The sequence below is a fragment of the Ammospiza nelsoni genome, chromosome 2 (assembly GCF_027579445.1).
Source record: "Ammospiza nelsoni isolate bAmmNel1 chromosome 2, bAmmNel1.pri, whole genome shotgun sequence".
Classification (NCBI taxonomy): Eukaryota; Metazoa; Chordata; class Aves; order Passeriformes; family Passerellidae; genus Ammospiza; species Ammospiza nelsoni.
The window spans coordinates 114722775-114748940 of NC_080634.1; positions in this window are offsets into that span (position 1 = coordinate 114722775).

Sequence of the window (26166 nt, forward strand, 5' to 3'; positions counted from 1 at the left end):
GGTGTCAGACCAGCCTGCAAATGCGTGGCTAATTCAAAGTCAATGAGATTTCAGGTGTAAGGTACATACATTTACAAAGCTGTTCTTCTCCTTCCTCAGAAAATGCTCTTAGTTACAATTTTAATCCAGCTGAGGTGTGTGCTGGAGGGGGGTCTTTCCCTGGAAGGTGAGATAGAGAATTTTCCCCTGATTTCAGACAGCATAAGGCGAGAGATCTCCTGCTGCAAACCATGGTGTGACAGGATTTCACCCTAATTTTACATCACTTGCTTTGAGTATTTACCCTCTATGTTTTTCCCAGGCTTCTGATAGGAATTTTCTTTTCTGAGAGGTAATTAAACTGAAACAAAGAGCTGAATCCCTCTGTAAGCTCTACAAGAGATTAGACCACTTCTGGGTATCACTCCAGAGATAATAAGAGCTCTGGGAGCTTTTCAGGGAGTAATTTATTTGACATAATGAGCTTCTTACTGGGGCACCTGCCACCAGTGCTGCTTAAGAGTGTGTGTTCCCAAAGGTCTCTTGAAATTTAACTGTTATTTTTTTATTTCCCTAGTCAACTGATGACTTTATCCCTCAGAGGCACCACTGGAAATGGCTCTCTGAGAGTCTCACGTGGTGTGAGATTGGAGAGGGACCTTTGACTGTGGGTCTGTGAGAGTCCAGTGGTCCAAGCTTTGCATGAAGAGTGCTGTTCCTCCTTGGAATGATGGCACTGGGAACAGTGCCATATAACCTCCCTGTTGGGGGTTATAAGGGGTGCAGAGAGACCAGGCTGGAGAAGCAGCTCCAGCCCTGGAGCTGAGGAGTGCACAGGGCTTGTGCAGGAGTGCTGTGAAAATGAGAGTGATGTGCTCAGGTACCTGCAGACAGAGGTGAAGAGGACCCAAAGCACGTCCAAAGAGCAGAAAGGAGCTGCTGTAGGGAGTCTGCAGGGAAGCAGAAAGCAGGTGAGTCAGCATTCCCCCCTTCAGAAAGGTGCTGATTTCATTTGCTTTTCTGATGGCACTGCAGGGCTCACAGAGCTGCAGGCTCATTTCAGACTCCCTAAGCAGCTCTTCCCCACCTCCAGAAGTGCTGGTGTATACCCACAGCATGGCAAAAACCTCCAGAAGCACAGTTACAGATGGGTTACATCCACACCCACCCCAGAGACCTGTGGGTGAGCATGAGTGGGGTAAGCTCATCCTGAGGGGTGTCCAGGTGGGAAGGTGCAGCAGCAAAGCCTTTGGAGCTGCCTGGGACAGCCCAGGGCACTCTGCAGCCACAGAGTGGGACTTGGGACTAGGCAGTGCTTTGAGGGCTGTGTCCAGGCTGGGGAGGACAGGCAGCACAGCAGGGATGGTTTTGGTACAGGCTTCCCCTGATGAAATCCTCTTCTTGAGGGGATGATCTCCTTGGGAGCAGGGTCTGGGTGTTGGGTTGATGTCAGGCTGCTGTTAGCATTGCCTCCAGCTCTCCTCCTTTTTGTCCCTTTCCATTTATGTCAGGGCTGTCCATGGGGAATGATGCTGCCCATTCCTCCCTCTGCAGAGCTGGGAATTCCCACTCAGTAACCTCAAGACCTGTGCATTTATCCTGCCTCCCGCTCCCTCAAAGCTGGGTCAGCTCAGTCCAGGCTCTGGCAGTTTCTGACCTCCCTTGGTACCTGTGCAGCTGCTCAGGGTGTGGAGATGGGGAACAGCCAGAGAAAAGAGCTGAAACAGAGACCAGGCTGCTTGACCAGACCCCGAGGGCATCAGGCTTCCCTTCACCCTGGGGATAACCAAGCTCCATAGCTCTCAAAACCTGATAAGCCTGACACTTCCCACAGCACCTCACTGCCCATGGCACCACTTCTGTCTCAGGCCAGAAAAAAAGAACACCATTCTGGTCCTGCAAACAGGTTCGTCCACTTGTGTTTATGGCAACTTAGTCACACAAGTTGCCCAGAAGCAGCAGAATCTCCTTGAAGGTTTAAAGACTGCAGTTCCCATTCCTGGGCTGACCTGATGCCAGCAATATCCCTGATTTCAGGGCAGAATGGGGGTGGACTAGATGATGTCCATGGTTCTGATTCTTTATTGTTACTCAGTTTATTTTATCCTCTCCCTTATGCTTCAGACAGAAAGGCTGTAGCCCAAAGGAAAGGTTTAGCAGGGAAAATGATTGCTTTTGACAATACTCAGTGTGGCCTCTTGCTGAAAAGAAGACGGGCGGCCAGTAGCTCTTTCTTTTTAAGATGACAGATGGGAACACTAACATCAGTGCCTTTGCTTTGCTTCATTTTGCACAGAAGTCATTTGAAACTGCAAGCACTCTGAAATATGGCAGCCATAAATCCAGATACTCCTTCTGTGGTGCTCCTGGAGTTGTGCAGCTCTCTGCAGTGGCACCTCAGCAAAGGGAGGCTTCGTGTGGGGATTACAGGAGCACCGTGCACTCAGCTGGCTGCCCTGAGATAGTCAAGAGCCAATGCACACACAGGCTCTCTGCAAGAATCATATTTCATTATGGAAACTTTTTACTTGTTGCTGCTTTTAAATAATCCCCAGCTGGGCCTCTTCTCCCTTTGCCCCCATCTGTTTCATATCTGTAGTGAAGAAATTTAAAAAGCCCCTGTTGGAGGGAGAGGAGGAAGGCTTGTACCTTCTTCCTCACTCACTGAAAACCCTTGGCTTTGCCTTCACCTTCATCACTAGATGGTTTTTTTCCCCAAACTTCACACGTAAACTCATTAACATCACTTTTCCATCTGACCCACTTAGAGATCTGCGTCACTGGCGATGTTTCAGCACTGAGCAATCTCCCTCCACTTTCCTGCTCACATCCTTGGGGGGAGGGAGGGAGGTGTGCATGTGGGTCTCTGCTGAGCAGCACAGCCTTTTACGGGGATCTATATTTATCCATTTGACATCTGAATGGGCTCAGACGTGCAGGAGTTGTCAAGAGCAAGCTGTGACACCTTGGTGCAGCACCTAATGGGGCCCTTTCACCTCTGGATGCTGATGTGGCGCGTTCCATGCCGCCGGTGCAGCGCCGGCTCTGCGCAGTCAAACAAAGCTGCTTTTTTTAGACTGACAGCCCATAATACTGCTGGTGCTGTGGAGAAGTGATAAAGGTAACATTTCACATCGCCAGTCAGAAACTGCCTCTCTTAGGATAACTTGGCAGGGGGAAAAAAAGAGGAGGGGAAGGAGCACAAAGCAGAGCGTGCACTTGCGAGCAGCGATGACGTCCACTGTCACATAATCTCTCCTGAGCCACGTTGTGAGCAGGATTGGGTGACACTGCTGGAGGAAAAGTAAGAACCAGACACCAAAGGAATGCTGCACCATCGCCCTCCAAACCAGAATTCTGCTCTGCAGGTCATAGGTGAAAAGAAAGATATTTCTAAAACACTGCGTTGCTGTGAATGGTGACCACGAATATGCAGTTTTCTGTGGCCAAAGTGGTGCCAGTGAGGGGACCATTGCTGCAGAGAGCCCCCAAAGCTGTGGTGGTTTCCCTGGCTGCCAGAACTGCTCAGCTTGTCCAAAGAAGGCAGAATGCAAGGAAAAGAGGCTTGGGTCTTGCTGCCAGCTTGGCAAACCCACCCTGGGCTCCAACAGGCAAGCTGGGATTGTTCCATCCCTGCTTTATCACCTCTAATGGAAGAGCAGCTGGGCACTTCAAACCCCCTGACTGGGGAGCTGCAAGGCAAAATATTCAGTGGGGATGTCAGAAGCACACTCACCACTCCAGCCCCAAGTGCCCCAGTGCTCCCTCCTGCCTGTCAAGGTCAAGGGACACCCCACTGGCAGGGAGCACTGCAAGCCAAATCAGAGCACTGATAACACTTTCTCTTGCCAGTTTTTTGTTTGGTTGGTAGGTTTGGTTTGGTTTTTTTGTGAAATTTTCAGGGGGTTTGGGTTTTTTTTTTGTTTTTTTGTGGATTTTTGAGGGTTTTTTGTTGTTTTTGTTTTTGTGGTTGTTGGTGGGTGTGGGGTTCTTTTTTGTTTTGTTTTGGGTTTTTTGGGGGAGGTGTTGGTTTTTTTGTTGTTGTTGTTTTTGTTTTTGTCTGGTTGATCTGACTTCCAGGCCTTCCATAACATGGCTTTATTGAATGTGGTCCTAGTACAAACTGGGGATGGAGTGTTCCACTGTGGGGATGGGCTGCACCTTGGAGGCTGTTTGCTTGAGGATTAATGGGGATTTTTGTTGAATGTGCAGTGAAACCACTGTGGTGATCACACCAGTGCCAGTGCCGGGCCTGTCAGCTTCACCTCCCCTTGCCTCTGTGCCAAGGCAAGTTACAGGGGCTTGGCAAATCCTCCCCAGTGTCAGACTGCTCTGGGGTTCATTGCTAAACCAGGACTGTGTCCAGACAGGACCTTTGGATACCTGTCTGAACCTGCTGATGTGCCCCCATGGAGGGCTGGAGCCAAAATTCAAGGTTAATGTTGAACTGGGAAAGTCTCTAGCAGTTGCCTCCAGACAGATCCTTCAGCCCTACATTTCCTTCTCAAGGCCTGGAGCAGCTCCACTGTGGGGCTTTTGGGAATTCCACATGGAATTACTTCACTTTCTCTTAGAGGAACCCTCCTGGATATTTAAAAAGTTGTGGTTCACCTGACATGCTGGTTTGAAGGGCAGATTGGGATTTTCCCCATGGCTTCCCACTTCATTCCAGCCCATCAATGGTGCCTCTCCCTGCCCATCTGGGCTCACCTTCCTTGCTAGACTGTGTCAGGCTCCAAATGTCCTTTCCAAAGGTGCATCATTTTATTTGGAGGTCAAAAAAACACTTTGGTGCAGAAACTTCCTCCCAGCCAGAGAGCACAGGAGCACCATTTACACAGAGCTGCCTTAGCAGGTGGTCCTGCCCCTTCACTCAATCCCACCAGTTACCTGCTTGCAGACCAAAGGGCAACAGAAAAAAGGTCCTAAACTCAGACTCCTCTACATTATAAAATCACCTGGGAGATTTTTCCTCCCTGCTGTAACAAAAGCTGTGCTGTGTGTGCTGACAGAGAAGCTGCCTGCTGGAGAAGAATCTGGAGGATCTGAAAGTTCACTGCTCAGGGGCGAGGGAAAAGGGTCAGTGCTGGCTTTTCTTGGTGTTTTGTGTCTGAGCTTGTGGTTTTTTAATAGAATGTTTTAGCAAATGGATTCTTTTCCCTGGATGCTGGTGTTCCTCCTGCCTCCAGGCTGTTATGCCCTCTCTTTGATCCTCCTTTGGGACCCTGCAGCTCTGCAGGTCACAGGAGAAGCACTGAGCAGCCGGTTTTGGGCTCAGGTGTAGGAGTGAAGCTGCAGAGGGAGGCTGCAGGCTATTGACCCAGCAGGGTCTGAATGAACATGATATTTGATCTGTAATTATGCAGCCAGAGAGGCTCTGCAGGGCAGGCAGAGTCAGCATCTTGGATTGGATGTGATGTGCTTTTTCCCTGTTCCTGTAAATCAGCTGTGAACGCTCCTTTACATCTCATCTTGCCCTGCTCCCTGTGAGAGATCTCTGCCTCCAGCCCTGGGCAGAGAAGCAGCACCAAGCACACAGAATGAAAACCTGGCTGCATCTTCCCCAGTGCCCTTTTCACATCCCATCCTTGGCTTGCTTCCTGGCAGGGTTTCACCAGGCTGTAAAAGTTAACTGCGTGCTGGAGTCGTACTTTATGAGGCTGCAATTTAATTTAGAAGCTAATTTATGCAAGTTATGCATCTCTCTCCCTCTCTTCCATTAGAAGGCAGCTGTTGGATCCACCCTGTGTGCAATGGAACTGTGGTTGTGGATAATTGTAGGGCTGGGAATTCACCACTGGCCTCTGATGAGAAAAGGCAGTAACAGGAGGTTTAAGCAAATCTATGAAGAAGGGATTTAGGAACACTGCCCAGGTGTGTGGTGGTGTTTGAGGGTCCCCAGGACGAGGGAAGAGATGAGAATCTTGACTCCATGTTTTTAGAAGGCTGATATGTCATGATGTTATGTTATGTTATATTGATATATTAGAACTATGCTAAATAAAGAGAAAGGAGACATCAGAAAGATAGAAAGGGATGAATAATAAAATCTTGTGACAGAGTCTGACACAGCTGGCTGTGATTGGCCATTAATTAAAAACAATTCATATGCAACCAAGCAAAGATGCACCTGTTGGTAAACCATCTCCAGACCACATTCCAAGCAATCAGATAATTATTGTTTACATTTCTTTTCTGAGGCTTCTCAGGAGAAAAATCCTAGCGAAAGGATTTTCATAAAATATCACAGTGACACGGGTGTGTGGGGCAGTGCCAGGAAGGGCAAATCCCATCTGGTCCAGATATTTTAAATGGCAGGAGATATCCTGCCATTCTGCATTTTACAGTAGAACCCAAATAAATAATGCTGTAAAACCTTTGGTTTTCTGGTTTGGTGCCAATGAGAGAAGGGAAACAAACAGCAGAAATCCATGTCCTGGTTCTGGTGCACCTCAGTCCTTAGGAATTTTCTTAACCCTCCTGTAAAAATCATGTTTTCCAACCACTGCTGCTCTTCTTTCCTTGCCCCTTGGTGATGCTGGTGGATGAAGGGGTCTGGCAGTACAGTGCCAGTGGGCTGTTTTATGAGGATTGTCCATACCACTTAACTGTACATTTCCTAGGGATGTCACAGTTTCCAGGGAGCAGTGACACTGTCTGATTTGTCCAGGAAGCTTAATAGAGAGTGAGAAATAATAACTTGGCCAAAAAATTTAGGTCAGCATCTCACCTTGCTGGGATGAGTGCTCACCTGGTTGTGGACACATGGGACTGCAGGTTTTGGACATTCTAGAAAAGCTGGGATTTCAGAGGAAATACAGCCCTCTTGGCTTTCAGGCCAAATTTCTTGTTAAAAAAATCCTCTAAAAATAAAAAGTTCAGACATGCAAAATAAAATAATCATCATCATAATAATGAGGTGGTTTCCCCAGATAATTACATATTTCAAGATCAGACGTTCTGTACTGGCACACAAAATATGCTCCCTGCAGGTTTTCCAGAGCTCAGATTTCTTTCAGGAAATAGCATTTTTGTGTGGATTGTTGCTGCTGGTTTCCTACAAAGGTAAATGTTTGTTTGTATACAGCTGCAGCCCTTTTTTTCCTGGCCATTAATAACTATATGCTAACAGACTACAGAAAGTCTTAATTGGTAGAGTATGAATATTATGCTGTAAATTGGAGTCAGGCAGTTGCATTTATTAGTATTCATTATTTTCATAGTGTCTGCAGAGGGTTCTGTACCCTGGTTGTGAATATGTATGTGAATAAATCAGTGAGCATTAATTGCTGAGGCTTAGCCTATGGGCCCTGGATTCAGCTGGAACACTCCTGTTAAATTTATGAAGAGAAGATTGAGCCCAGCAAGACTACTGAGGTTTGGTTGCAGTGAAAAATTGTTGAAACCTGTCTTTTGTCACTGAGTTTTAGCCTAAACTGGGCTTTACAAGCAGTTTTGATATTCTTCAAGGGTCTTCCTGGTTTTAGCCTAAACTGGGCTTTACAAGCAGTTTTGATATTCTTCAAGGGTCTTCCTGGTTTAAAAGCTTCCCTGCATGTCTGTAGGAGCAGGATCAGGGCAAAAAGCTGGAGACAGAAAAGCCAATCTGTTAAGGTGGTGTACAGATCTAACATTTGGCTATTGTTATTGCTGTCTTTGGCACGTTTGCAGAAAGGCAGCTGTCAGAATTTTTTTTTTCCTCTTGGCTCTGAACTTTCTCAGTAGAATTTCCTAATACCCCAAATGAATCTTGAGAAGAAATGAGGATTCTTTTTTCCCTTCCCCTTACATTCTATCCTCCATAGATGTGAGAAGTTTGTTTCCTTGGAGCACCTCCTGAATCTCCTTTCCCAAACATGCAGATTTAATAAAACATGCAGCTGTGGCAACTCCCAGTCTGCCAGTGGCACAGGACCAGTGATGGATCAGCATTCCATGGATCCCTTTCCATATTCCACTGCCCACAGCCTGATAGACACTGTGTTATTAAGCAATGCAGATGTAAATGCTAAGCATCACCTGTGGGTGCATGGCAACTCAAAGGGATCCTGATGGTAATTCCTCTTTCTGTGCTGCCCATGAAGTTTCTTTCACAGAGATTTTTTTTTTTTTTTGTCTATGTTACCTCACACCCCTTGATTGAAAATGCTTTTATCACCCCTCATTGCACACAGAAGCAAAGTTGCTTTTCAGACACCAATGTGCAAAAGCCATGGTCTGCCCCTCTGTGCAGGGGAGGCACTGGAGATGAGCAAAGCATCTGTAGCCCTCTGACAAACCCCGGGATCCACGCAAAAAGGCAGGGGAATCTCTGGGATCACGCTCCCCTCCCGAAGCTGGGTGTCGCAGTGTGTCACTCCTGCCTCTGGTGTGTCACTCCTGCCTCTGGTGGCAGATCCAGGGCAGGACTGAAGGTCAAACTCACAGGTGAGAGCAATACGTGTCCCCTCTTCCCAGCTCTGGGGAGGTTACCCCCAACCTCTTTGCTCTGTGAATTGTTCCAACCTTTTTTTTCTTAATTTTTAAGATAATTTCTAAGGCCAGTTGCATTTGTGCTATTGTCACAAGGAGCATGCAGCTTTGTGAAGATCCCAGGGTGTCTGTGGCATTAAGCAGTGACAGATGACGTGCAGCCTGCTGCTGTCCTGAGCCAGCACAGGATGCCTGGGAGGGCATTTGTGTGCTTGTGTGGGGCACAGAAAGCTCCTGTCCCTGTCCTATTGCACTGCCCTAGCACCTGGCCACTGCTGAGTGGTGACAGAAAAAGCAGTTTGTACGAGTCAGGGCTCAGCAGGGGAAGTGATGGCATTGTGTGGGGTTCACCTGTGAGTAACGGAGCCTCAGAGAGAGGAAGAGGAAGTGACTGGGGCTGGGGGAGGCAGCACATTCTGGTTTTGCCATCAAAGTCCTACTGGGAGTGGGGGACAAAGCCACCGGGAGTCTGAGAGCACTGCAGTGCCCACTGGAAAACCCTCCACCTGCTGCCACATTGTCCTGGTTTAGGGCAAATTTGGGAGAAAACCTCCAAAGGGCCCCTCCAGAAAGCAAACCCACACGGCGCCTCCCCTCAACCTGTTTTTTGGGAAGGATTCCTTGGAGAGAAGTGGAAAGAACTTGTTTATTTAACAGGCACAGCACCCCCTGCACACAAAATGAACAGTACAGGATGACACCACTCTTTCACCACTCTGAAAAAGATGACAAATTCAGAAAGTCTCTCTTGGGGGTGGTCACTCTGTTCTCAGTCCCTCTGGCGCTGGGGCAGCTGCTGCCCAGAGTAGGCCCCGCTGGGCCACAGGGTGCAAACTCTCGGTGCTCCCAGGGCCCAGTCCAGAGCATGTTCAAGTAGGTCCAAAAAAGGAAAGGAGAAACAGTCCAGGAAGAAATTTGGACTGTTTAGCTAAACTACCTAATGAGCAGAAGCAAGAGCAAGCAGAAGCAAGAGCGAGAGCAAAACGAAAAGCAAAGAAAAAGCAAAAGCAGCACCAGGTACTGCCCTGTCTGTATCCCACCAGCTGTGGGGGAGCAGCTGATAGCAAAACCAAAACAAAACTTTCACTCTTCAGAGCCAGTCTTGAAGGCACAGAAAATGATATCCAGCATAAACAGAACACAGGAATGGGGATTCAAGCATCATAATGTCACCCAAGGACACAAATGAAACCCCCAGCCTCTGGGGCCTGAAAATGTGTGACACTGGCTCTGGATTCACGTGCCACACACAAGAGCAGAAGGGCTGCTTGTTTCCAGGTGCATGCCTTTGGCATTTTGTGTCTGATGGCACAAATTAATTACTTAACAAATTTATGCTCCAGTTTTACCTGGAATTTCTGTCCTATCCCAGGACTTGGGAATCCCTGAAATTCCTTTGGGCAGGGTGAGGGGAGGAGAATGGCCATGGCCAGAGCAGGAGCAGTGCCAAGCCCTGGCAGGGGTGTGAGCCAGGACAAGGAGAATGCCAAGGTTTAGCAGCACTGAGCTGTGTCCTTGGGCTTCCCAGTGAGAGGAATGACAGATTTTGAATTTATAAACGAGCTGTGGGTCTGCTGGTAGATAAAACTAGCACTGAGAGATAAAAGAAACAATGGGAAGGATTCCACTGATTGATGAATGGAAAAAGATCTTTGCTTTTACAAATAAACTTTAGGCATGCTGATAAATGAAATTAGACATTGAAAGATGAAAGAAACAATGGGGGAAAAGCCTAAATTCCATAAGAATTAAAAATTCAAAAGGAGGGTTATACATTAAAGGGCAATCTCTGGTATCAGGCATTCTGGGCAGTCTGTACCTCTCAAGTACCTCAGCCAATGGGGAAAGAGAGAAGAGAAATGCAGCCAGGAAATTGGGATAAAAAGGAGTCTGCATCCTCCAAAAATTGGAGAGACCCAGGGGAATGCCCCATGGCCTCTCCCTTTATTCCAATAAAGCAAAAAGGACTCCTCTGTCTCCTTTTTGGACATAAACCTCTGGTGTTTGTGGATTAATTTTCCTGACACTGGCATTCCCTTTGATCCTGAGTCCACTCAACATGAGGCTGCCAAGGGTTCATTGTTCCCCTCTGGGTTTATTGCCCAGATTTCCCCCCAGCTGATCTCCCCTGGGAGCTCAGACAAGGCAGGAGGAGGATGGGTGATACAGAGGTCTCCTCCAGCCAAGTCTTATGAGTTCTTGGAGATGTATATCACACCTGAGATAGCTCAGCCACCTCAAATTGTATAAAATCAGCAGGATGCCTTCTGTGGTAGTGTTGGAAACAGAAAAAAAAATATTCAAAGGCAAAATAACAAAGCTCTTTAGAGAGAAAACTCGAGCTAGGGGCAAGAGGCTCTTGCTCCTGGTAAAACACCCCACAAAAACGATCAGTTCCTTTGTTCTCTTCTTTTTCTAGTAAATTGCTTAGGTGGGACTTTTTGGATCCTGTCCAATTGGCTACCCTTAAGTTTGAGGCGAAGTCCCCAAGGTCCTATGAAGTGTCTTTTTACTTAATTGAAGAGAGGAACTTCTGGGCTTTTTTTCCTTTTTAAGGAGACAAAGGATAGTCCAGTCACTCCATCAACAGAGGGCACATCCCTATAGAAGGGGAGTGAGGGAAAGGACAGCCACACCTGGAGGTGCTGTGAGAGATAACTACTCACTTTGAAAATTTAAAAAGGTTTATTAAACCTTAACAAAAATACATCAAAGGACTACATAAGGAAAAAGCTGCAGTGCTGGGAACTGCCCCTCATGCACACCACATCCCCAGTTCATCTACGAGATGGATGCTCAGGCTTTTATACCCCTGGGGGCTGCATCAGCCAGCCCTGGCCCCTCCCAAAGTCTGTCAGTCAGCTCTTCTGTGCCATTTATCAGTGCAAACTGCTTTCTTGTCACTGGATTGGAGCTCAGCTGTTGCCATGCTCACCCCCTGAGCACCCCCAAGCTTTTCCATTCCCAGCTGCCCCATGCAAGGGACACCTGTGCAGCTTCTTTGTACCTGTCCTGGACAGCCCAGGCTGTGTGATGGCAACAATACAGGGGGAAAGGGAACTGTGGGGAGAACAGAGGGCATCTAAACTACAATAACGTAACTATACATCACTAAAGCTTTTCTTAATATTCACACAACTGTTATCTTTTAATTGTGAGACCAAATCCTCTCATTATCCATCTATAACAGGCTGCAGCCACTGGGATCAGGCTTTCACTGCCACAAGCAAGCGCTGGATCAGGACTCGCCAGCTGAGTGGAGATGGCTGAGAAGGGACTGATTAGCTGGATTTGTGCTCTCCACGACCTGGAGGCAGCCAAGCAGGGCCCCTTCTGGCTGTGCTGTTTGTTATTCAGCCCTGTGAAAAATGTGTATTTGTGATTGGCTTTTCGCAAATATTAAAATTAATATTATATGTGTTGTGTTAGAAAGTTATGCTGTATTAATTTTCTTAAATAGTGTGTTAAGTATAGTTTGAGGTTATAACATAATGTTAAAATAGAAACTATGCTATGTAGGATACTTTTTTTTAAGAAAGGACTTGCACTGAGACAGCAGCCACAGGACACCTGAATCTTTCAGAGAAAGAGAATTTATTGCTTCATTATCAGAAGAAACAAACTTCTTCCTGCCTCACTCAGCTCTGAAGACACCATCAGGATTAAGAGGAAGAAGCTGACACTGACCAGACAGAGTCCTGTGTTTGAATGGAATTTATGCATCATGTATGAGGTGTATCAATATGAACCAGGCTGTTGTTTTTAAGGGTTAATCCTCTGTTAACGTGGGTCCTTTTTCAGGCTTATTTTGCCCAGAAAAAGGTACCCAGACTGTCCATAACTCTTTGTTTTTATTGTCTCGTATTGTCCTAATCTGAGTTCAAATTTTTATTACTCTAATTATATTGCCATTTTTAAAACCATTTTATTACTATTAAACTTTTAAAATTTTAAAAACAAGTGATTAGCATTTTTCACCAGCCCCCTCCAGGAGGATTAGGGCATGAGGCAAAATTTTTTTCATCCTGAATTTTTTCATGCTGAGCTTGAGCTCACTAATCTTCCCCTCAGAGCACGGTAGACAGGTCCTCATAGCACTGGCACAACATTTTAATCCCTCACCTAGATCTGGCTGTGCAGAATCTGCTCGCAACACCCCTCTCGTCATCCCAGAGCGTCCCAGGGAGCCTGAGCATCCCAGCGAGTGCCACCACGCAAATGCCAAGGTGGAGGTGACCCCAGGGTGTCCCTTGGTAGCCCATCCCTCCCCTGGTCCTCCCACAGCTGCTGACATCAGCAGACGTCGGCACAAAGCGGCTCAGGAGGCGGCATGAAGGGATCAGGCAGCAAAGCTGAAAATTGAATTAGCGCCGATTAGAAGGGCGGCTGGAAACGCCGCGGAGCAGCCACGTGTGATCCCCCGGGTGCCCGTGTCACACACGAGAGGCTGCAGCACACGGGGGACACCCCTGGGCCTGCACCCAGCCACGGTGGGGGAGCCAAACCCAGCCTTCCTCCTCATCCTCCTCCTCCTCATCCTGCTGCTGCTGTGCGAAGGACACACATGTCAGAGCCGAGGTGGTGGAAATGCTCCACGTGGGAGAGGGAAGGGAGTTGGTGGCTTTGGAGAGGTGAAATGCCGCGAGTGATAAAAACCAGAGCAGGCTCCCAAACTAAAATTCTTTCAGCATTTATTATAATAAAAAGAAAGGTCTAAAGCAAGGGGGCCCCAGGCCGAGCAGGATCGTTCCCTCGAGGATGGAGCAGTGCCGGCGCTGGGGCTGCTCAGCAGCGATGGCCCCGATGTCACCGATGTCCCAGATGGAACGGCACAGATTCAGTGGGTCAGAAGCCCCTTTTATCCTGTTTTTTGTCCCTCTTGTTATGAAAATTCATCCACAAACACCAGAGGTTTCTGTCCTAAAAGGAGACAGAGGAGTCCTTTCTGGGTTTATTCCAATAAAGGGAGAGGCCATGGGGCATTCCCCTGGGATCTCTCAATTCTTGAAGGATGCAGCCTCCCTTTTTATCCCAATTTCCCGGCTGCATTTCCCTTCTCTCTTTCCCCATTGGCTGAGGTACTTCAGAGGCACAGACTGCCCAGAATGCCTGATACCAGAGATTGCCCTCTAATGTATCACCCTCCCTTTTAATTTTTAATTCTTATGGAATTTAGGTGTTTTTCTTTCCCATTGTTTCTTGCATTTCTCCTAATTTCGTTCATCAGCAAACCTAAAGTTTATTTGTAAAAGCAAATATCTTTTCCATTCATCAATGAGTGGAATCCTTCCCATTGTTTCTTTTATCTTCCAGAGCTAATTTTATCTACCAGCAGCTTGTTCGTAAAGACAAATCTGCTATTCTTCTCACTCTGGATTGGTTTTTTTTTGGATCCTTCATTTGCATGAAGCTTTGAGTTGAGGCACTTGATCAGCCCATTACAGTTCTGTCCAGGCTGGCTCGTGGTGCACTTTACTGAGGTGTGTTATGGTACATTGAGTACCATATTTATTATAACTACCCTTTTAACCCCTTTTACAACATAACAACCAAACTAACAGCACATGCTTAACAATTATCAACTATTTTACAACAGTTTCTAACCTATTTTTAACACTGAGCAGGAGGACCTTGGTGTCACAGAGGTGGCAGCTGTATGTGTCCCCCCTCTCTGGCAGATACGTGAGCAGGTTTGTTAACCACAGAGCCTGTGTGCTAATTGCATTACTAAGCAGAATCCTCATTAGACAGGAGACCAAAAGGGACTCTCAAGTCAGTGTCAAGCCTGTATTTGGGGGAAATTTACATTGGAGCTCGTATTTAATGCTCCAGCTGGGGTTTATTGCAGGTCCCAGTATGAGCAGGATTGAGCTGCTATGGATTGAAGCAGCAGCATGATGCTGCAGGTCCCCAAATGTCCTTTCATGTCTGCATCCATGATGTGCTGCAATGTCATGGGGCACTACAGCCAAGGAAGGGTCATCAGGGGCTGGCTGGGTTTATCTTATACTCTCGGGTTTGATTTATGTTCCCTTCTCTCAGGTTTCTGTGGTTGGAATGGCTCCTGAGGTATTAGAAAGTCTCTTTTTTTCCCAGCCCCACAACCAAAGAAGAAGTTGAGATTCGTTGGTTCTGCTTTTCAAGGTTGTTTATTTTCTTTTATCTATTACATTCTTTCTCTGACCTGCTGAGGTCTGTCCAGCAGGTTGGGTTGTGGCACAGCGACAGCCCTTGGGGTGGTGTTGGCTTTTTATACTAAAAACTATGTGTACTTAATTTACAATAATTTTCCAATACCTATCACCCATGTTAGACAGTCTGTGTCTACTCTAAACCAATCCAGAAGTGCCACCATCACAGCAGAAGATGGAGGACAAGAAGAAGAAGAAGGAGAAGGAGGACAGGACACACCCAGATTCCTCCATCTTGCCTCTTGAACCCCCATTCTAAATCCCCAAAATTCTACTTTTTTACCCTGTGACAAATTCACTATCATTCTACTCAAACTCTTGTGACTTGTAAATCTTCACACAAAGTTGATAATTGTTTCCATAGACAAAATCGAAGGCACAGATGTTTTTGACTAAGTGCCAAGATCTCTGAGCCCCCTGCCAGGGTTTCAAATCACCCAGGGCAGCCAGAGGAATGTCCTGGGTCCCGACACCTTCACCCCCTGATGGATTGGAATGCCCTCTGTAACAATGCCCGTGCCAAGGGAGCTCTTTGCAGTTCCACATTTAAAGAGGAGTCCTTGACTACTGTTAATCTTCCTAATAACATGGGTCTGCCTCTGGATGTAAGTGCTGGTTATTAATTCAAGGAGTTTCTTACACCTTCAAAGGACATAAAGATCCCTTTCATTGCTTTGTACCTGCCCATCCTCCTTGCAGACAGATTGCTTGGTGAGACAAAAAAGAGCTGTTTCACCACGTCCCCTTTGTCAGAAATGCTGCCTGTCCCAAATACAGCATCCTAATATTAAATATTTCACAGGGTTGTGTGGGAATGTGCTGCCTCAAAAGCTGTTTAGTGCTTGATGCTTTTGACATTGAGTAGTTGAGAGGGCTCAAAACATGGGAGGAGTGTGTGGCAGAATAAAAAAACTGCTTGGGGCCAGTATGGGACCTGGTCACCCTCAGCTTTCCTGAGAATGGTGGGACAGGGATGAAGCACTGTGGTCCCTTCCAGCCTGAATTCTGTAATTCCATGATTCTGTGCCTTAACCTGTACAGCTTCTCAGGGAAGCATTTAGTTCAGCTTGACCATGCACATGGAATTCTCAAACTTTGTAGCACATCTCACCCTCTCCCTACATCTTCTTCTCTCCCCATGCACTGAGTGCTGGTTCAGGTGGTAGAATCACCATCTCTGGATGTGTTTAAAAAAAGACTGGACATGGCACTTGGTGCTATGGTCTGGTTGAGGTGTTAGGGCATAGGTTGGACTTGATGATCTTAGAGGTCTCTTCCAACATCATTATTCTGTGATTCAAAATACTCCAGTTTTGAGATTTCCCAGCATATACTGGCAGAGTTCTGCCAATTCCAATTCTCCTCTCAGGGCACACACTCCCAGGCTATGTTTCTGCTGGACTTTGCTGGCTGAGCCAAAGAAGGAAAAGACAATAACATTGCAGATGGATGCAAAGGACTCCCTTCTGTGTTTGGCAAATCTGAAACCCTGACCATTTTGAGTCACTGAAAGTATTAATTCTGTTTCCAATAAATGCTTTGCAGTTCTTTGATTCTATCTTTATCTTTCTCTTCTTCATTCTTTTCAGTGACGTTGGGGAATTTTAAATGTCCCAACAGTAAGTGGTTTTCTTTAAAATGTCATAAAGAAGGTGCTTGGATTTTTCCTTGGGCTGAAATATTTGTTCAATGGAGCAGAAATCTGCTGTTGGCTCCTTTCAGCCCAGGACTGCAGGGCTCCAGGGCCTATAAATGATTTGAAAAATGTGGATCAGTTTTATCTGTCTGACTCAGCTCCACACCCTCCACCAAGATCACCGTGGCTAACAGGAACCTCTTGAGCTCAATTATATGGATATTGACATTTATCCCTCTCTGACGCTCACGGCTGGAGATGATAAGTGATTTTTTATTTCCTTTTCCCAGCATTACCTCAGCAATGCTGCTATGCACGGGGAAACACTAGCACGTGGCACTGAGCACCTCTTGTAAACTCTGCTGTACTGACTGACACGTTCTGCTCTGGTCACACAAACACGTTTCTGCTGCACCTGTGTCTGACAGGAGGGAGTTTCTGTAGTTACTGTCCTGAGAAAAGCCAGTCAGTCAATTATTTCTCTTTATAGTCAGATTTAGTGCCTGATACGGAGTTGAACAGTCAACAGAATGACACTGTGTGAGCCAATTCATTCTGAACTGGTCTTGCTGCAGCAAAAATCCTCCCATTACACAATTTTTTAAAGTATCCTTTCTCCATTGCCTGCCTTTGGCTTGATAGGATGAGGAAGAAAGAGGAGAGGACATCACATTTCCCCCCTAACACTGTGACAGGGCAGGTTCTGACCCCACCACAAGCAGGGGTCTGTAGGAGCATCCCTGCTGTCAGGGACGGGCCTTTTTTCAGTGCTGCCCAAAGACCGGGAGGGAAGATTTGGCAGGCAGCAAGGCAGGAAGGTCAAAGGAGGAATTTTGTCACTGGGGATCCAGGCAGTGACGTTACCCCATTCCCCTGCTGTTCTGTCCCCTGGACACAGGCTACCCAGAGAAGCTGTGGATTCCTCATCATCTAGAGGAAGGTGTCCCTGCTCATGGAATGAAGAAAATGCTTGGACAACTAAGGAGATGTTGGAGCTGACTGAATAATTTTGAGAAGGCCCTGGTGAAGAAAATTGCTTACACCTTCTAGAGTCCTTCTACAAAGATAAAACTGCACAGCCATGGAAAGAAAAAGAAAAAAAGAAAAAAAAAAGCATGGGGGATGGAGATTTAAATAAAATAAGTGGAAGGCTCCTGCCTTGTAATTCAGGGATTCCTGCACCATCTGTGAGCAAGCTCCAGGGTGCCTCAGTGGGAGCACAGGAGTGACCTCAGTCACACAAAACCCCAGGCTGCAAAGCATTTGACTAATAAACTGAAACCCCAGGAAAAAAAAATCTTTGTCCCTGCTTTTGCCTGGATGAGGCTAGAAAAGTGTGCCTGCCTTTTCAAGAGGCAGCACTGCTGCAGATTCCTCTGTGCCCATCCAGGCTGCAGCCCCACTCCTTTGTTTCTCCTTTCAGTTTCCCACAAATACCATCTCCAGCCGATGCCAGGCTTTTCTTTTATCGATATATTGCTGGGCTTTATCAGCACAGCTTTTATTGCAGCTGTCCCTGTGGTGAATAAAGGTTGAAAAGACCATCCCTGAGTGTCTCTGGGAAGAGAGCTTGCATAATCAGGGAGCTGCTGGTGCAGGGCTCCACTGACGTAAAACCGGCTGGGGAAAATTACCGAGGCGCCTGCTGAGGGACAGGAGTAACTCCCATCAGCAGAGCCCCCGATTCTGAACGAGCTGCTGCTCAGGCAAAGAGCTAAAATAGACCTGGAGGGAAGTTGATTGTTAGCAGCAAGAGCCCTTTTATTTGTTTTTATAAAGAGTGTTCCACGCGGATTGCGTGTGAACTCTTTGTGCGCCTCAGTAGGAATCAGAGGGATAAACAAACCTGGAAGCAACTGCTGGCGCTTGACATCCTTTTGTTGGCATTTATCAGCCCCTGGCAAGATCCCCACGAGGCTCCCAAGGGCAGCTGAGGCCTGGCCAGACCACAGGCTGTCCTGCCTCAGTCCTGTGTTAGATAAGCAGAGCTGCTACTCAGAGCACCATCCTGCTCCAAAAAGAAGGAAAATTCTCCAGCCAGGAGCTTGCATAAGGAGCCAGAGCCATCAGACACAGGTCTCTTTCCTGCAGCTGGCTGCATGAATTTGGGGATGCTGAGTGCTGCCTCAGGCTGTGCACCTGGCTGGAAGCCATGAGATCTCAAGCATGAGGAGAACTGGAGCAAAGCCCCAGTGAAAGCCCTGGGAGCACATCCAGGGCCAGGGGTTCAGGGCTTGACCCTTGAGGGAAGCCAGCAACAGTCCCATTCACCTGCTCAGGCCTGGAGGAGGGAAAAGTTGTTTTTCCAGCCTTTGCCCTGTGTCCTTCACACTTGGTGGTGGTCCTGGAGAGGTCTCCAGTGCTTCTTATGGGGCAGGCAGGGGGACCTGAGCTGGGGGGGAGCCCTTGGCCATGAGCTCCTCCAGCACCAAGCTCCAAAGCAGGAGCCTGTGCCACCCCCAGAGCGAGAAGCAAGGCACACCGCATGCCCTGGTCCTCATGGGGCTGTGCCAAGCTCTGCACCCCTGCCAGAATATTGTATGTGCAGGTGCCCCGAAGGAAGAAATTATGTATCTAACTCCATGTCCTCAGAAGGGTAATTTATTATTTTATTATGCTATATTATGTTAAAGAATACTATACTATCACTATACTATACTAAGGAATACAGAAAAGATGCTTACTGAATGCTGAAAAGATAATAATGAAAACTTGTGACTCTCTCCAGAGCCCTCACACAGCTTGACCCTGATTGGCCATTAAGTCAAAACAATTCACATGAAACCAATGGAACAATCACCTGTGGGTAAACAATCTCCAAACACATTCCAAAGCAGCAAAACACAGCAGAAGTAAATGAGATAAGAGTTGTTTTCCTTTTCTCTGAGGCTTCTCAGCTTCCCAGGAGAAAAAATCCTGGGCAAAGGGATTTTTTCAGAGAATGTGAATGGCACACCATGAGCCCAGCCCCACTCCTGCCCCTCCCCCTGTGCCACTTCTGGGCTGCAGATGTGCCATGGTGTTTTCCAAGCCCATGCAGCTGAAAACCCCATCTGGAGTCAGATAACAAGGAAATCAGATTGTGTCTTATCCTCTGCCAAGCTGGAAGGCAATTACAGGCTCAGAGCAGAATCTCCTGCCTCAGTTTCCTCTGGAAAGGCACAAGGGGCTGGATATAAGGAGAGCAGCAGATCCATGCTGTCGGCACTGGTCACTGTGAGGAGGGTGCTGGTCTTGCTGTCATTGGTGGGGACACAGAGGCTGCATTGGTCCACCCAGGACAGCAGCACCAAGAGGCACCCAGATGTCTGAGGTGAGACACTAAAAATGACCCTGCTGGCACAGGCAGAGCATCTCCTCTGCCAGCTGTGGGTTGCGCTCATGTGTGGGATGTGGTCACTGGGTACCTCTGGCAATGGGACCTCAGGCTGGACAGCCAGCCCAGGACAGCCTGGAAACATTTCACCATCTTTTTCCAGCTGCTTAGGAGGAACAAAGCTTCTGCACAAAAAAAAGCTTTTTTTTTTTTTTTGTGCAGCGTAACATGCAGCCACCTTCCACCAAACCCCATGCACAAACCATGTACTATCACCATATGCAGGGAAGCTGTAGCTGTATTTATGGACTGCTGGCTGTTGTAAATGTATCCCTGTAGGCTTTAAATCCATGCCTGCTTGTCTGATGATTGGTTTAACTAGTGCTAATTCCCTGAAAATGAATGGAGCTACTCATCAAATGTTTCTCCCGATGAAATGTGCATTTTCCCCTCAGGCAAAATCAAGAGGTGCCCTGGGAGGGTGAGGAAAGCCCTGGAAAGCAATGATAGTTCAAACCACAGCTGTGAGTCTGAGAGGAGTCCTGATGAGCCTGGCTGTCACAAGCTGAAGGGATGAACAGGCTCTGGGAAGCCCTGGCTCCTCTGTGTCCTGAGTGGTTTTGGCTGTCAAAGCACCAAGAGAGACACAGGGTTTTCCAGGCCAACCAAATCAGAAGGAAGCTGTCCTCACCAGATCTGTGGCTGTGGGGAAACAGACTCCTTCCTGCATCTCTGTCCTGCCCTCCTGTAAATCTGCAATCTGCAGGGGGACAGGGAGAATCCCCTGAGGGCAGCACCATCCCCTGTCCATAATGTCTTGGTTTGGAAAGACAGGAGTCTGCCAAGGAAGGCAGGAGCCTCCCCTGAAATGGAGAATGTAAACCCTCCCCACCCCTCCCAATTGCTGTAAATTTTAAATTAAGGGGCTCTCAGGCAAAAGTACGGGAGCAGGAAATAACAGTTCTTTAATAGGGAAGAAAAATAAAAGGATAAAATAAAGAATGCAGTACACTAGAACAACACTGACAGAGTCAGAACCCAGCCTGACACCCTGTGGGTCAGGGTGTTGGCGGCAGTCCCATTGGAAACGTGGCTGCAGCCCTCCTGCAGTGTCAGGAGTGGTTCTGCTGGAGCAGGGATCCTGTAGAGAAGGATGTATTCTTCCTCTGAAGATCCAGTGGGAGAAGAGGCAGCTGCTGTTCCTCTGGAGAAGCCATGCTGGTGTCTCAAAACCTCTGGATTATATCTGGGTAGGAATGCTTGGCTCCTCCCTCTGGGTTCACATCTCCCAATGGGATGCTGTAGTTCTTATCAGTCATGCAGTGACATTCAATAGCTGTTATCAGCAGATGTCCCCTCCCCAGGGAGGAGTGATTGTGGTCACTCAAAGAGAGAGATAAGGCAAACTGCCCACTTGACAAAGGTAATCTGCCATATAGATGGTTATGGAAAACATCTTGCTTTGCAATCTTCAACACACTAATAAGTACAACGGGATAGAGATGTGGCTGTGGGGTCATGGCCCTGCCCTCAGCCCCATCACAACCAGTCCAGAGAGATCTTCTGCCTGTTCAGAGAGCACATCACCATGTGCCAAACCCTGGGCTGGCTGGATTCCTGGCCAACATGAGGCCTCTTGCCCATCCACAGTAGTTGGCTCCTGTTGATGTACATGCAGCAAACATCTCAGAGGTAGATCAAGTCACAGAACAGTGCTAATTAAAAAGCAGCTTTGCTGGTGTTGCACAGAAGCAAACAGCACCAGCCTGGGCTGTGGAAGAGGTTCTGAAGGTGTATTCACATGAAGGCAGTGAGGGAAGTTCCTGGAGAAAAGGAGACTCGGGGCTGCCCCCATCACTCTGCACAGCTTCTGAAAGGTGCCTGTGCTCACCTGGGGCTGGGCTCTTGCTCCAGCAGCACTGACACAACTAGAGCACACAGCCTCGAGCTGCACCAAGGGAAATACAGGATGGATAGCAGGGAAAAGGTTTTTGCAGCAAGGGTGAGAAAGTTCTGGAATGGCTGCCTGGGGAGGTGGTGGAGTCCCCATCCCTGGGTGTGTTTAACAAAGCCTGGATGTGGCACTGGGTGCCAGGGTTCAAGTTGAGCTGTTGGGGTGGGCTGGACTCAATGATCTTGAAGGTCTCTTCCAACCCAGTGATTCTGTGAATTCTGTAAAATTTGTGTTGTGTTGCCCTGTGGTGGCTGAGTTAAGGTTGAATTGCTGAGGTGACTCCCTGGGGTGAAACTGAAGCAGGCACAACTGAAAGCTGGAAGTCAAAGTAATTGTCTTCCCCCTCTCTATAACTGAGTAATCTTTTCTCCTTAGTTTCAACTCACCTGCTGCCAGGAGTGTGCAGAGCCACAAAGAGATGGAGAGCTGGTGCTCTGCAGGAGTGTCAGCCAATCCTCAGGGTATCTAAATCTGCCCAGAGCTACATGGTTAGGCAGTGGCTAATTGCGCTTTGTTATCTTGACTAGAAAAAGGCTCAGAATTAGTGGTGGGGGAAGTGCTGCTCTGCCACTGCCCTTCTGAATGACCTTGTGCTGCTCCCTGTGCCTCATTTTCTGGAGCAGCACCACCCATCACCCAGATCTGCTGCAAGCTAACCTGGTAATTACTGCTAAGGTGCTTTAAGAAGCTGTGCTGGCATTCTAGAAAGAAACCACTGCTGAAATTATTTCAGAGCTGAGCACCTCAGGCAGGCTGGAAATGGTTCAGGACAGGAAAAATGGACTTTCACAATGTGTGGGGGCCCTTTAGGGCTCGGGATTTGAGCTGGCTCAACAGTGAAGAAAGGATTTATTCAGTAAGTGAACACAGGTGTGCTGAAAAGGCACTGCAACTGTTTCCTTCAAAACAGGTTTAAAAAGATTGCCATTTATTTACTGTCTCTGATGTCACTCCTTGTGCACCTCAGGGGTGTTCCCATGCAGCCACAATTCCCATCCATGCCCTGGGGTCTGGTGCATGCAGATGGCTGATGTGTGATCTGCCCTGCAAAGGAAATACATGGTAGAAGAGAAAATCCATAAGAGCAAAAATCTTCAAATCTTCACCACTGTGGTTTTTGGGTTTTTTTGGGGGGAGGGTTGTTTTATGGTGGTGGGGGGTTTTGTTTGTTTGTTTGTTTGTTTGGGGTTTTTTGTTTTGGGTTTTTTGGGGGGGGGGGTTGGGTTTGTTTTTTTTTTTTTTTAATCAGACTCTTCTTGGGGGCAATGTGATAAAAAACCAAAAGATGGAGTTTTTTTAGAGATCACACTCCATCTTTCTCTCAGTCCAGTGGTCTAGGGACATTTTTTATGAGGGAAAATGAAGCCTGAAGCCTGAACCTTTATGACCCCACATCCACCCATCCCTGCCAGCATCACCTCTTTTGCTGCACCACAGTTTGTGCACCACACTTGGTGTGGTTGACTTTTCCTAGCTGCAGGTGACACTTTAGTGACTTATCCAGCTCAGAGCTTGGAAAAAACTGGTCTATCAGTATAACCAGAGAGAGCAGCTGGCTCTGAGTACCTCCCAAAGATGCTCAGGAGGGCCAAAACAGACAAAATGGATGGCACAGTGTTCATTTCCCAACAATTACAATTATCTATTGCTTTTCTCTGCTTCCCTGCCTTCTTTGCACTCAGATACACAACCACACTCTGCCATAAAACAGTTTCAGAGCTCTAAAGCAGGAGGAGAAAAAAAGGAAGATTTTAACCTTGCTTAAAGTTTTAAAATCACCTCTGTTGTGTCAGCTTGAATGAGTTTTGAGTGCCAGGAAAAAATAAATATAATATTTCAAAAACATCCTGAGCTGTAAGAATATTACACCCATAAAAATGCCAGCCTGAGCTTATAAAACTTTAACAGTGGTAATATTAAAAATGCAGAGGGGACCAACAGAGAGCAAAAGGGAGGGCAGTAAAGAAAAGAAGAACCTGGCAGGAAGAAATACACAAAAATATGTGGCTCAGCTCAGGTACTTTGTGCATCAGCCCAGCACGAAAGAAATACTTTGTCACCCCAGCAGGCACTTTTTGCCAGCAGCAGCTACTGGCAACAGCAGGGGCAAAGGGAGATGGGAGCAAGTGCCTGGGATTTGTGAGATAAAGGGAACATCAGGTCTAGGGGATAAGGATATCTCCAACCTGGTGTGCAGGAAGGACCATCATTTGTAAGTGCAAGGCTGACAGCTGCTGATGGAGCCACCAAGGCAGGGAATGTGGAAAGGATGGGAGAAGAGCTGATGTGGTAACTGGGAGCAGGGAAGACAAAGGGATTGGGGAATGCAGTGGGAATAGCCAGGCACCCATGTCCTCTGCAGGAGAGCAGTGTCACAGACATCTTTTGTGAAAAATCTTTTCTTTAGGATTTTTCCTCCTGAGAAGCTGAGAGGCCTCAGGAACAAAATGTAAACATTGATTATCTGCTGCCGTGGAATGCAAGAGGCGCATCTGTGATTGGTCTCATGTGGTTGTTTCTCATTAATGGCCAATCACAGTCAGCTGGCTCGGACTCTGTCTGAGCCACAAACCTTTGTTATAATTCCTTCTTATTCTATTCTTAGCCAGCCTTCTGATGAAACCCTTTCTTCTATTCTTTTAGTATAGTTTTAATGTAATATATATCATAAAATAATAAATCAAGCCTTCTGAAACATGGAGTCAGATCCTCATCTCTTCCCTCTTCCAAAACCCCCTGTGAACAGTCACAGAGCAGCTCTGCAGGGAGGACAGAGGAGCACAGGAGAAATGGAGCAGAGGAAGGGATGGGTTTCCCAGCTGCAGGCTGTGCATGACGTGCTGCAGTCAGGACACAGGGGACACAGGCTCTGCCTGACTCCTTGCCACCAAGCAGGAATGTGCTCATTAAGATGAGGTGCCCTGAAAGAGATTTAGTCTGGGTCAAGAACCAGCCAATGGATAGAAAACAGGCCATGCTGAAAGGGGAATTGAAATTTGGCAGTGAGCTCCTGGTGGAATTTGTCGAGGAGTTGTCTTGGATGCTATCTTAATCCTTATTTTCTTTCAATGACCCTAGCAGAGAAGGCAGGAATGACGTGGAGCTGGGAGTCGCTGCTGGTGCTGATAAGGGCTGGAATATTGTGCAGGAGGGGCTGGGTGCCCTTAAGGGTGAGACTGAGACAAATGGGATGTAATTGAGCAGTGAAAATTGCACTGCCGTGTGCTTGGACACCGTGAACAAGAATTCCTGCTCCATGCTGGCAGCTTATCCACAAAGGAGCAGAGATAGATCACTCAGGCATGGGATGGCTGTGAGCCATGGGGGAAGGAGAATGCAAAAGGAACCAGCATTTCCAGAAGGGCCTGGGGAGAGCAGTGCCAGGGGATGAAGGCTCACTGAGACCTTGGGACTGTGCCTGAGCTGCTGGGGACATCTCCTGTGCCAGCTCTGGCCCTGGCCCTGCGCCCTGAGATGGACCCTGGCAGCTTGAGGGGCTCTGGGGGGATGTGACCACTCTCCCATAACCACTTTTCTTTTCCCGGCATGTCCACTGAAAAGAGATGAGTGATTTAAGCTGGAGGATAATGCTGGCTGCTGAGCAAATGCCTCTAAACCATTGCTGACTATGTTTAGCCAAGGAATGACAGCATTAATGACTGCTGGAGGAATGAAACTCTGCAAAGGCTTTCCTGAAGGAATCCTAGGGGCAAAGCTCTGCCTCATTTTAAGCTGAAGCTTTGCAAGGCTATGAAAACAGTTGCATAACATGACTGTGGGTGACAGAGGAAGATGAGACACAGCAACCCAGGAGATCCTGTCCAGTCCCATGATTTTAAACTTGTTCTCTACAAGCAGAGCTGCAGAAATCAGTAGAACAGGGGCATCCAGCTAGACATGAAAATCTGCAGATGAATCATGGCCACTGCTTTGGGGCAAATAAACAAGATATGGCTTATTTCAGATTTGTCTTTGGAAAGTCCCACTCGTGGCCTGAGAATTTGCAGTCCCCAGGGTGAGGCAAGAGAAGGAAGCCAAGACAGACAAAGCCCCTGTGTGACCGTGTTCACAGGGGTCCCAGGATGAGGGAAGAGATGAGAATGTTGACTCCATGTTTCAGAAGGCTGATTTATTATTTTATGAGATATATTATATTAAAACTATACTAAAAGAATAGAAGAAAGGATTTCATCAGAAGGCTAGCTAAGAATAGAAAAATAAGGAATGATAGCAAAAGCTTGTGTCTTGGACAGAGAGTCCGAGCCAGCTCACTGTGATTGGCCATTAGTGAGAAACAACCACATGGGCCAATCACAGATGCACCTGTTGCATTCCACAGCAGCAGATAATCAATGTTTACATTTTGTTCTTGAGGCCTCTCAGCTTGTCAGGAGAAAAAATCCTAAGGAAAGGATTTTTCATAAAAGATGTCTGTGACACTCCTGCATCCAAATGCCTCCTTTGAAGGGCACTGCCCATTTCTGCTGTGTTCCTAAAGAGGCAATATCAGCACAGACACAGATCTCAAGCTGTGCCAGCTGTCCCACAGTCCTTTCTAGAAAGGACCAGAAAGCCCCAAACCAGCCTGTGCTTTTAATCCAACTCATCACTTACAGAA